Below are 11,652 nucleotides of genomic sequence, written 5' to 3'. Positions count from 1 at the left end.
ACATTTGGTAATAGGTGAGATATAGGTGCCAAATCCAAACAAAGTTGAATCTCTAAAAACTAAGATAGGTTATTGTGGGGCTAGATAGCACAATCTTGTAGCACCTAGCAGTTCATCAATACCTTGCATGAGCTCAGAGAAATGCCCAATCACATATTGCAGCCTGATGGTGCTTAGAGACCCTTAGGGATGCTTCTGTTCAATGGGGTCGATATCATTGGAGGGATGTTGTGGCTAAAATGAGGTTGGTCCTAGCCTAAACCCAATCAATAAAAGCTAACAAAGTAGATGATTCAATCCTAGGACCAATAGTTTGAAAGATACACAACCTTGCTCATTTTAACTGAGCGACATTGCAACTTTTGGCAATAGGTGAGATATGGGTGCCAAATCCAAAAAAAGTCAAATCTTTAGATAATGAGAGAGTTTTTTGTGAGCCTAGATAACATGATCCTATAGCACTTAACAGTTTGTCAATACCTTGCATGAGCTCAAAGAAATGCTTGATCAAAGATCGTAGCCTAATGGTGCTTAGAGACCCTTAAGGATGCTTCAATTCATTATGGTCGATACCCTCAGAGGGATATTATGGCTGAAATGAGGTTTATCCTAGCCTAAACCCAACTAACTAGATCTAACAGAGCAACTGTGGATTGCTAGGAAAAGCCAAAATTGCTAATTAGGTCCTAAGTTGGTCAAAAGTTACTCAATAAGCCAAAAGTTGTCAAATAGGTTAAAAGTTGTTGAATAGGTTAAAAGTTGTTATGGATGGGAAATTGAGTTATTAGGTTACTTAATACATCCTAGGAATCTTAAATAGGGTCCTATAATAGTCCTAGATGGACCCATTTGACCAAAAGATGTCAAGAGCAAAAATTGCTCAAAAGTTGCGAAGTTGCTCAAAAAGTTGCTTGAGCAACTTTTGCAACTTTTGCGAATAGTTGCAAATTGAATCTACCTTAAACTTGACCACAAGCCTTATCTATGATAAAATCCTAACCCTAACTCTTTATGGACCATATTAGCTTCATGATGACATCATCATCATGCCTTATGCCAATCATAGGGCTATTTTAAGCCTCAAAAGGGGTGACATAGTGTGATAGCAAGGACATGGTCCAAAACAACCCCATCCAAGTTTTTTATATGTTGTAGAGAAGCCAATTGGGTATCCAAATCTATAATTTATTATCCTAGTATTTTGGGAAATTTGGAAGAAAAATGCAAGAGGATAGCCATCTAAATCCATATAAGTTGAAGATAATAAATATTTTTTTAAGGATATCATCAAACCCATAAAGAAGAATATATGGCATACAAATTTGCTCATGTTACATGTTTTCTCTTTTTTATTTACAAAATTTGGCATCTAAATTTGTACATATGACATCTCTTATCAGATTTTTATACAAAATATGGCATACAAATATGCACATGTTACATGTCTTCCCTTTTTTATATACAAAATTTGGCATATAAATATGCACATGTGACATCTCTTATTGGATTTTTATACAAATATGGCATACAAATATTCACATGTTACATGTCTTCTCTTTTTAATAAACAAAATTTGGCATCTACATATGTACATTACTGTGAAGTTGCAATATTTTGCATAACATATATACAAAATTTTCAAAAAAAATCTACCATATGTAGAATGATTTAGCTATATAGCATACAATCAATCAAGGGAACCTTTTGGATGAACTCTAACCCTTATTGTATCAAGTATTGTCTCATGATCAGATTCACATACTTTCCACAACCTCTTATTAAGAGGCCTAACACGATATGGTATCAATTGAATATTTTTTGCAACAATAAGGTTAGAGTATTGGAGAATATGTTTATGTGTCTCAAAATCCTCAAATAACCACATGGTAGATTTATTGATAGGGTACCTACATTTAATTGTAAAGACAATTTAAAGTCAAAATTTCAATACATTATACATGACAAAATGACTTAAATAGATATTCATGGCAGGGGACAAAAATATACAACCTTCTAAGCCATATTCCTATCACAATGATGGATCCTATTAGGTACTCAATATCCTCACCATTAATGACTATAGCTATCAGTTTCTTTTTGGGCTCAATACATTGACATAGAAAGTAATATGTTCCTTCATTATTATTCTTATATGTAGTAACTACATATACATGACCTACATTATATAGAAGGATAAGTCAATGGAAAAAATGAAAGTAATCTATTTTAACCAAGTATTAGACTGATAACTTAGTACTTGGTTCAACTAGGTCAGATACATGCTCAAAATCTATTTATGCTTCAACTTGGTTGAGTTGTAGTGTTGTAGGAAGTTGATATGAATCAACTGGATGCAAAGGTCTACAAGATCCTTGGTCAATCCTCTCTTTTGATTCACATTCATCCCATAAATGATCCATACATGAAGAGAAAAAAAATGCAAGCTTCCTAGTATGAATAGCTAGTGACATTGTATTTGAACTTCGAAATGAATGCATCTCACTTGATCCTATAAGTGTATAACAATCATGAAAATTTTCAATGTTAGGTTCACTAATCAACCAAAAATATCTAGAAGCCGTAGACTTACATGTATTACCTAGTCCCATCATAGAATTACACCATTGGACAATTGTTTCAACATTTTCTAATATTGTGCCACCTTTGTACTTTAATTCCTCTCTACTAAGGGCTCTTTTTACACATACTCCAATGCCATCATGCTCTCCCTTTCCATGTCTTGCCTCAATGAAATTTTTAAAAAAATCCACTCCCCTTGTCACATTCATCCTGCTCAACCAATAGAACATCCTTGTATTATTGAATTATGAGGTGCAGTTGTTTGGCCATATAATATGTTGATTGTATCTTTCATCTCTTTCCCTCAAATTGTAATAGAAAACTCTAAAGCATCCTTGCACAAACTTTGAAGAATGAGTTCAATCATCACTTATATAGAAGTGATACTCTCTTAATATTTTTCTATCATCCTTTGTGCTATCATGCGCATGAATAAATGTTATGTGTACAAAAATTGACACTTGTATAGAGTTTTAATACATTGATTGCACTTATTTTGAGGTTTTAGTGTATATTTTTTAGTGAAGTCAAAAACTAATACAATTGTAACCAAGGTAAAGTGTCCTTACACAACTTGAATTGCTCATTTAACCATCTAGCTCTATGTGTATGACCTATGTAGTCATAAAATATTTTCTCTTAAAATAATTTCATAAAATCAACTATACATACATCAATTTTCACTAATTCACACTTTTTTAATTCTTTTCCATCTTTAACACCATATATAATTGATTTGTACTTTCCAAGAGAAACTAGTGTCTTACCAATTTCATGTGTGCTATCTAGATGTAGGCATCTATGAAATTTTTTCAAACCACTGCATTGAGGGAAAAAAATTTCAAACACATGGTCTTATAATAAATGGACCCATCATCTCATTTTCGTAGTAAACTTGCAATAAATTCTCTTGGTGACTCAGGAGGTAATTGTAGACAACATTCCTACAATATTTCATTAGTATGTAAAGTACAACATATATAACAATAAACATCATAGTGCATAGAAAACTCAATATGAACCCATACAACAACATGTAGCATGTGTATGATTTATCTTAATGTAGAGTGGTTTTGTCATCTCAAAAAATCTTGGCTGATTTTAATTTGAGAAAATCTTTGAAGAAACATTTCATAAAATTGCATTTGAGTTGTATCCATAAATAATTTTGCATGTGTCTCACGGTTGTTTTTCCAATTTGTCTTTTGACAACATCTATTTGGTTTGGTGAAGCTTTTATGTTGTCACACCAAAAGTTTTCTGTTAATTTTCATAGTGCATCAACAATGACTTTATCCATATGTGGGAGTCTACCTTGGAATGTTGAAAAAGAATTCTCAATTTTCTCTCACCTCACTAAGGCTATGACTAATGCTATTCTACTTATTCTTAATGATTTACTTGTTTTGCTAACCATATGATTTTTTGCCATTTCCTTTCCCATTATGGTTGATGTGAGGACCCATCACGTTATATTAGCATCTTTAGTACATGGTTTTGAACCAATAGATTTGTAAACATCAAAGAGATTTCTAACAATGGTTTTTTCACTTTTATTTTCAGATGTTTTAAACCCCAAAATTTTCATTATCTCTCTAAATTTCATATTTTTAACCATTTCAACAATAAGTTGATATCTTTCACTTTGATTTAAATTTTCAAAATAGTTATTCCAAATCTTTTGAACAATTATCCTACAATTTCTATCTAACATTATATCATGCATTGGCTTCAAAATATATTCATCAATGTCTATTAGAAACTTTTGTTTTCTATGAATTATTCTAGGAGACATTGATTTACACACATGCTCTATATTTTTATTACTTACATCATGTGAATTCATCATTTCAACTTGAGATGTTGCATTAGGGGCATCAGGTGATGTAAGTGTATTTGTCATAATCATTTCAATTGTGGTATGTTGAACATTTTCATTTGTCAAATTAGGTGCATTTTTTACATCAATATCAATAGGTGGATTTTCATCACTTACATTGGGGAAATTTGATGATGTACCTTAATGTAATCTCCTCATATGCTCCCTAGTTTTTTCCTTTGTTGCCTCTCAATTTTCAATCATTCCTCTCTTTTTCTTTCCCATGATTGTAGGTGAAAATTACCTGCCAAATAATAACATGAATCAAATAAACAATAAGATACTAATATGATAATTTTATGCTCAATCATAAGATACTAACATAAAATAAGATGTTGACATATGAAAAATATCAAATTTAGCATTTCTTAGAAAAAAATGCTATTAACATGCATGCTGGTATACAAATACATGTGAACAATAGTAGAATTTGGTCCAAACCACACTAGTTCAACATAATAACCATAGACATGATATTTTATGTATAGTTTTAAATAACTTGATCGGGTTATTGAGTTCTAATTGCATTAGACAAATAACTTGATCAAGTTATACAAAACCTGATTAGGTTCTGGTTTACTACTCCGCAAAGGTAGATAAAGAGATAGAAGGGGATACAAAGAGGGAGAGTGAATAAGAGATATGGAGGGTGGATGTGGGAGAGAGAGAGAGAGAGAGAGAGAGAGAGAGAGAGAGAGAGAGAGAGAGAGAGAGAGAGATTATGGGATAGGAGGGATGGAGAGAGATAGAGAGATTATGGGATAGGGGAGAGAGAGAGAGAGAGAGGGAGAGGTTAGGGAATTGGACTATGAGGCCTCACCCCAACCCATCATAGCATAGTGATAAATTTCTATTATTTTGATACTCACGACTCGAGATGTTGAGACATTATCTGGTGCTTAGAACATATTATACTATTTCATGTTGTGTGATGTTACTTTCGGATATTTGATGTTGTCATTTAATGCTTTATGTATATGTATGTTGATGAAATCAGTAGATGTAGGATTAACACATTGATTTTGGAATCTTTATGATTAAGGATATAAGTAGGATGAAAGAAACCCTGATTGATGTATGTTTCAATTTATGTAAATTTTTTATACTTATATATGCATGTGTACATGTGATTTTTGAGACTACTGATATGTGCAATGAGTGTGTAGATATTTTAGCCGAGAAACTCGACGGAGGAACAGAACTGATCCCTCTGTGCTAATTTTGGAAACCTTGTTGTTTGTAATTTAAGTATTGTATTGTGAGATGTATGTATGTATCTTTCTGTTATTAGTGAATGTTATGTTCATAATTATGTTCTTTTAGTGTCGCTTGACACTCGTGAATTGTTTATGTTCTTTAGGATGTTGATTAGGGTTAGCTGTGTAACCCTTGGACCTAGGTTGGTTTAAGTTAGTGTTAGTTTGCTAATTTGGTTCTTAATCGAGGTTAGTCATCCTTAATCTAGATTACTGCTTAATCAACATTGTTAGAGTTCTTAGATGGTCCTATTTAATTCCTAGCTTTTGTTTGACTCTAAACCTATTCCTAAGGCTTTAAAACATGAAATTTTTATACCCAAGGGGTATGGTATGGGTTAGGGGTCCTTTCCAACCCCTAAGCCCCTTTTATTGACTTTTGAGGTCACTCAAAAAGTCTCTTTGTGCCTTTGTGCGAAAATTGACTATGGCTAACATGAGTGGCATCACTTCACCTCCATTGAGTGTTTAACCATAGTGTGGATTGAGTTAGGAGTTTCTAGAATTATAGGTGGATGAGAGAAGTTATTGATCCTTCTGGGTGGTTGAGTTGGAGGCTTATTTAGAGGCCTTTCTTGGACTAGTGGAGGTTGTTACCCAATCTCTACATTTAGAGAGGAGTCTTGGAAGATTGGAGCAAGGAAGGGAAAAGCTCTACTCAAACTTTTTCATTGCCATTACCTCTTTGTGAAAGTAGGAATTGTCATCTCCCTTGTTTAGATTCCATTCTTGTTTCATGCTTATGCTACCTTGTTATTGTTTAAATGTTTGTATGTTTGTGGGTATGTTGGGAAGATTTGAAAACCATGTTATTTTGGATGATTTCTTTTCATGTTTATGTTTAAAATTTTGAGATTTTCTTGCATGGGTGTTTTGGCATTACTCACCCTTGGATCGAGCAGAAGTGACCAGTTTAGGGAAAGGTCTATTTAGTTGGACTCCAACCAATGTAGAGTCTCTTCTCAGGATGAGAAGAGGGAGAAAGGGTAGGGTGTTATGGGCCCTTACCTATCAGCACAAACCTTGTATGATTATGGTATGTTGAAATGGAAGAATGGAAGTTCTTGGTTTATAGCCCTGATTGGGCATCTTTTTGGTGTTGTGCTTGACTTATCCTAGTTGGAAGAATCCACCTTTCCCTAGTGTTGATTCATTGTGAATCATATAGTGATAACCTTATGTCAATATGCATGGTTGAATTGTTCTTGGTCATGCTTGTTGTCACCTGATCAGAATTATGTTCCATTCATGGTTCTAGAAATGTGTTGCAGAAATTGTTATGAATTCCTTGATGAGGGTCATGAAGAAAATTCAATTATATTTTTGAAATTTGGGATTGATATCCTATGTAAATTGGTATTTCAAACTTTTTTGGATTGGCAATGAAGCCGGGTTTTCTTCCTGATTCTTTCCCGGTTGAGCGTTTGAATCAGGTTTGCCAATATAATTGGTGTTTGAGTATAATTGTTTATCCTGTGATTTAATTGTAATTTTAGTTTAGATGGATGCATATAAAAAATAGGATGGAAATAATGATGATGTTCAATTTGGAAAAATTTCAAGTTTTCATATATGTTGGAAACGAAAATTCTATTATGAATGAAAGATTAGTTTTTGTGATTAATGGAGTTAAATCAATTCTTCCATTATAGTTAAAATAGATCATTCAAATCCTTGGTATATTAAGTTGTAACAAGTCCTTATATATTTTCTTTTAAAAGAAAAATTTAATCCCCTCTTGGTAATATATCACTTTAAAATGTTATACTTAGAAAATTTAGACCAAAAAAAAAAATACATGCATTGCTTGTAATTCTATACTTAGATAAATTTTCAAAAAAAAAAAAGTTTTAAGAGAGTAAAAACTCTCTGTCTTTTGTATGGGAGAAACAATTAAGTGATGTTGGGCGACAGAGAATCTCTTAAAGATTCCTTTGATATTCTGTTTGAATAATATAAATATAATTTAATCAATTTTTTATTAGGTGTAAAATAATTCAAAATAGACTCTTAACATTATAAAAATATCCTAACTCATACCTATAAAACTTTATATGGTAAATGCTCCACCTTTTTCCCTTGGGCGTCACCTTTGTAATGCATTAAAATATGGTTTTTTTTTTTTTTAAATTTTTTTTGGAAGTCAAGTGTACATGGAGGGGTGATGTCACCCTGCCCCCCCCACATATCCCATCTTCCCCTCATCCTACTGATCGCCTACCTCATGTTGCATGAAGTTGTATTGTTTTAGGCAAGTATATTTCACTTGGTCTTTTTCCTTGTTTCCCTTACCTCTTTGAATGCCACTTTTGATGTCCTGCGCTGGTTCTAACATGGGGCAAAGCACTGTCCCAAGGACAGTGCTTGGGAAGCATAGGGCATAGGGAATAGGGTGGGCATAGGATTGTAGGGTGGGGGAGTAGAGTGTAGGATAGTTAGTAGAGTAGGGTTTAGTGCTAGTTAGGTGTTAGGGGTTAGGTTAGTATATAGGTTAGTTTAGTATTTAAGTTTTTTTAAAAATTGTAGTTAGTATGTTTTTAAATAAGTTAATGTTAGATGTTAGTTTAGATTAAGTTAAGTCAGTTAGTTTGTTTTATTTTATGTATTTAAATTTGTGTGTGTTTTTGTGCTCGTAGTTTGGACATGACATTTTGGTATCAGAGCCCATGTTTCAACACTAGGAACCCTAAACCATTATGCTTCTGAAACTTAAAACTAAACATTAAATTGTGTAGGATGCCTCCTGTTACTCAAAGCAACCAACGAGGCAGAGGTCGTAGAGTGAGAGGTGGTAGAGTGGGACAAGGGGATGGACCACCTCCATCACCACCACCTGCACCTCCACCACCATCAAACCTAAACTAGGACATTATAGATGCACTTCAAACTTTGATCGGTGTAGTTTAGCAGAGAGTAGTAAATGTGGTTTAGCCAGTTCAACAGATTCCAGTAGTGGAAGCAGAGGGACCCAGGGGAGGCGGGCCCAAAGGTAGAGAGAGGACTAGGAGTCCCCCACTGAGATAGTTAGAGGGGCAGGATGATCATGAAGGTGAGTCAATACACTAGAGAAGACCCCCACTTGACAGACCTCCTAGACATGTAGGAGATGATATCAGGGAATTGATTCGACTTGGGCCACCATTATTTATGGGTTCCACTGAGGGGAAAATAGTAGAGGCATGGTTGTAAAGCCTATAGCAGTGCTTTGGATTACAACCCTATGGGAGTAATCTAAAGGCATGCCTAACAGTTCATCAGTTGAGAGGGGATGCCTCCAATTGGTGGCATCAGGAGAAGATCATAGGAGGAGTGAGGATGGACACCCTCACATGGGAATCATTCTTAGAAAGATTTCAAGAGAGGTACTTGTCAGAGCATTTTTGATAGAAATAGATAGAGGAGTTCCATTCTCTTTATCAGAGAAGTCTTATAATGGCTCATTATGAGAGCAGGTTTCTCAAGCTCCTTCCTTTTGTGGAATACATGAAGGATGAGAAACTATAGGTACATCACTTTATCATGGGTTTGAATTTCTCACTTCAGGGTCCAGTTCGGATGGCTTTCCCTACCACCTTCAGATAGGTAGTGGAGATAGCACTAGTGGCAGAGGATACTCGGGGTAGACAGGAATCACGGGATCGGTCTCAGAATCGAAACTCTACCTGATAGAAACCCCCTTGGAAAGGGAATCGAAACTATACACCAGGGTCCTCTAAGGGCCAATAGTCTTAGAAGCAATAGGAACTTTGATAGGGTTACCAAGGCTCCGAGCCCAAGTAGTGGCAGTTACAACAGCATCAGAAAGTACATACCCCACAATCACAGTTAGTGCAGACTCAACAGTCTTCTAGGGGTGGATATAGTGGGTCTAGCAAGTTAGCGGGCCCATAGTAGTCTGGATCATAGGATACATGATCTTATACCCAAGGGCCATGCTATACTTGTGGTGGCATGGGTCATTTAGCTAGAGAGTGTCGGAAGGGACAATCATCTAATGGTCAGAGAGGGGCCTTTTCAAAGCCGACAGTTGGAGACATGGGTAGGTCCCACAAATTTTTTGCAGCGGTTGACAACTGCCAGATTGAGCATCAGGGTACAGTTATTGAGGCTATAGGTGGAGTTGGTCGGCTAGTTAGCACTAGAGACTATCCATATTATTGCCTGACAGAACCTAGCTCCTCGAGGTCAAGAGTTGGACCAAGTTAAGGGTCTAGTGGGAATGTTACGATGAGGTCACGGCTTCTTGGGAGTATGCAATGCATATGTGATCTCAGTACCCTTATCTTTTTTATGAGCTCCAGAAGAAAGTTCATGCCTAGTGGGGGAGGATGTGAGGCCTTGCCCCGACCCATCGTAGCATAGTGATACATTTCTATTATTTTGATACTCACGACTCGAGATGTCGAGACATTATCTGATGCTTAGAACATATTATATTATTTCATGCTGTGTGATGTTACTTTTAGATATTTGATGTTTTCATTTAATGCTTTATGTATATGTATGTTGATGAAATTAGTAGATGTAGGATTAACACATTGATTTTGGAATCTTTATGATTAAGGATATAAGTAGGATGAAAGAAACCCTGATTGATGTATGTTTCAATTTATGTAAATTTTTGATACTTATATATGCACGTGTACATGTGATTTTTGAGACTACTGATGTGTGCAATGAGTGTGCAGATAATTTAGCTAAGAAACCCGACGGAGGAACATAACTAATCATTGTGCACTAATTTTGGAAACCTTGTTGTTCTTAATTTAAGTATTGTATTGTGAGATGTATGTATGTATCTTTCTATGATTAGTGAATGTTATGTTCGTAACTATGTTCTTTTAGTGTCGCTTGACACTCATGAATTGTTTATGCTCTTCAGTGTGCTGATTAGGGTTAGTTGTGTAACCTTTGGACCTAGGTTGGTTTAAGTTAGTTTTAGTTTGCTAATTTGGTTCTTAATCGAGGCTAGTCATCCTTAATCTGGATTACTGCTTAATCAACATTGTTAGAGTTCTTAGATGGTCCTATTTAATTCCTAACTTTTTTTTGACTCTAAACCTATTCCTAAGGCTTTAAAACATGAAATTTTTATACCCAAGGGGTATGGGTATGGGTTAGGGGTCTTTTCCAACCCCTAAGCCCCTTTTATTGACTTTTGAGGTCACTCAAAAAGTCTCTTTTTTCCTTTGTGCGAAAATTGTCTATGGCTAACATGAGTGGCATCGCTTCACCTCCATTGAGTGTTTAACCATAGTGTCGGTTGAGTTAGGAGTTTCTAGAATTATAGGTGGGTGAGAGAAGTTATTGATCCTTTTGGGTGGTTGAGTTGGGGGCTTATTTAGAGGCCTTTCTTGGACTAGTGGAGGTTGTTACCCAATCTCTACATTTAGAGAAGAGTCTTGGAAGATTGGAGCAAGGAAGGGGAAAGCTCTACTCAAACTTGTTCATTGCCATTACCTCTTTGTGAAGGTAGGAATTGTCATCTCCCTTGTTCAGATTCCATTCTTGTTTCATGCTTATGCTACCTTGTTGTTGTTTGAATGTTTGTATGTTTGTGGGTATGTTGGGAAGATTTGAAAACCATATTATTTTGGATGATTTCTTTTCATGTTTATGTTTAAAATTTTGAGATTTTCTTGCATGGGTGTTTTGGTTTTACTCACCCTTGGATAGGGAAGAAGTGACCAATTTTGGGAAAGGTCTATTTAGTTGGACTCCAACTAGTGTAGAGTCTCTTCTCAGGATGAGAAGAGGGAGAAAGGGTAGGGTGTTATGGGCCCCTACCTGTCAGCACAAACCTTGTATGATTATGGTATGTTGAAATGGAAGAACGGAAGTTCTTGGTTTATAGCCCTGATTGGGCATCTGTTTGGTGTTGTGCTTGACTTCTCCTGGTTGGAAGAATCCACCTTTCCCTAGTGTTGATTCATTGTG

This window comes from Cupressus sempervirens, chromosome 7 (genome assembly GCF_028749045.1).
Source record: "Cupressus sempervirens isolate cs-2001-9-10 chromosome 7, ASM2874904v1, whole genome shotgun sequence".
Taxonomy (NCBI): Eukaryota; Viridiplantae; Streptophyta; class Pinopsida; order Cupressales; family Cupressaceae; genus Cupressus; species Cupressus sempervirens.
This window is presented reverse-complemented; position numbering follows the sequence as displayed.